Source organism: Gossypium hirsutum, chromosome A05, assembly GCF_007990345.1.
Source record: "Gossypium hirsutum isolate 1008001.06 chromosome A05, Gossypium_hirsutum_v2.1, whole genome shotgun sequence".
NCBI classification, from domain to species: Eukaryota; Viridiplantae; Streptophyta; class Magnoliopsida; order Malvales; family Malvaceae; genus Gossypium; species Gossypium hirsutum.
In genome coordinates, this window is record NC_053428.1 from 30,111,195 (window position 1) to 30,113,213 (window position 2,019).

A 2,019-nucleotide genomic window follows, 5' to 3' on the forward strand; every position below is an offset into this window, starting at 1 on the left:
TCTCCATCTAAGACATATTCAATGGCTATCTTTCTCAGAGTTCTTTTGTCATTCTCTGTCGCTTGATCAGGGTATTCCCGATTCTTCACATATTGTAGAATACTCTGATACCAAGGACAATCATCTTTTCCCTCCTCCTCAATATTGCAGCAATTAGCCGGGGTCTCAGAGATACTCATCTGAACAGGCCTCATTGCCTCAAGTCTATTCACCTGAATCATCGAAGCTAGAGTAGCTAATGCATCAGCCATTTGGTTTTCCTCTCGTGGGAGGTAATAGAAGGTGATATCGTCAAACTCCTCAGCCAATTCAAGAACTAGTTTTCTATAACCGATTAGCTTAGGATCTCTAGTCTCCCACTCCCCTTTGAGTTGGTATATCACCAACGCTAAATCCCCGTATACTCTCAGTACTTTAATGTTCCGTTCAATGGCTGCACAAATGCCCATAATACATGCTTCATATTCTGCCATGTTATTTGTACAATCGAAGTCCAACTTGCTAGCAACAGGATAATGATCTCCACTTGGGGATACCAAAACTGCCCCAACTCCATTACCCGTAGCATTTGAAGCTCCATCGAAATTTAACTTCCATACGTGATCCATTTGAGGATTTTCTTCAGTATTCGCCACATACATCAAGTCCTCGTTTGGAAAATCAAAATTCAAAGATTCATAGTCCTCCAAGGCTCTACTAGCTAGGAAATCAGCTATTGCACTTCCCTTTATGGCCTTCTGCCTGACATATACTATATCAAATTCTGAGAGCAAGATCTGCCATCTAGCCATTCTCCCGTTCAAAGCAGTCGATTCCATCATATACTTTAAAGGATCTAACTTTGAAATCAGCCAAGTCGTGTGATACAACATATACTGCCTCAGTCGTCGGGTTGCCCAGATTAGAGCACAACACAACTTCTCAATTGATGAGTACCCCATTTCGCAATCGGTAAATTTCTTACTGAGATAGTATATTGCCCTTTCTTTCTTTCCCGTCTCATCATGTTGGCCCAATACACATCCCATGGAATTCTCCAACACTGTTAGATACAATATCAATGGCCTATCTGAACTTGGAGGTGATAAGACTGGAGTATTAGCCAAGTACTGCTTTATCTTATCGAAAGCCCTCTGACACTCTTCATCCCATTCACCCGGATTATGTTTCTTTAAGAGCCGGAATACTGGATCACATTTCTCTATCAGTTGTGAGATGAACCGAGCAATGTAATTCAGCCTCCCTAAGAAGCCTCGAACCTCCTTCTGAGTGCGCGGGGGAGGTAAATCTCGTATTGCCTTTACTTTGTCTGGGTCAACCTCGATCCCCTTTTTGCTAACTATGAAGCCTAATAACTTCCCTGATCTGGCTTCAAACGTGCATTTGGCCGGGTTAAGCTTGAGCTGAAATTTCTTTAATCTCAAAAATAACTTTTCAAGACCTGAACATGCTCTTCTTCCATTCTAGACTTCGCGATCATATCGTCAACATAGACTTCGATCTCCTTGTGCATCATGTCGTGAAACAAAATCACCATAGCTCTTTGATATGTTGCTCCCGCATTCTTCAATCCGAAGGGCATTACCTTGTAACAGAATGTTCCCCATAAGGTAATGAATGTGGTTTTCCTCATGTCCCCAGGATGCATCTTTATTTGATTGTATCCAGAGAAACCATCCATGAAAGAAAACAATGAATAGCCCGCCGTGTTATCTACCAAAGTATCAATGTGAGGCAGTGGAAAGTTGTCCTTTGGACTAGCCTTGTTCAAATCCCTATAATCCACACACATTCGTACCTTTCCATCTTTTTTGGGAACAGGGACAATGTTGGCTACCCAATCCGAATACTTGACTTCTTGTAAGAATCCAGCGTCGAATTGTCTTTTGACTTCTTCTCTTATTTTCAACACAATGTCAGGTCTCATTCTCCTGAGCTTCTGTTGAACGGGTTTACAATCTCCTTTATGGGCAGACGATGCACCACAATGTTAGTACTTAGCCCAGGCATATCTTGGTA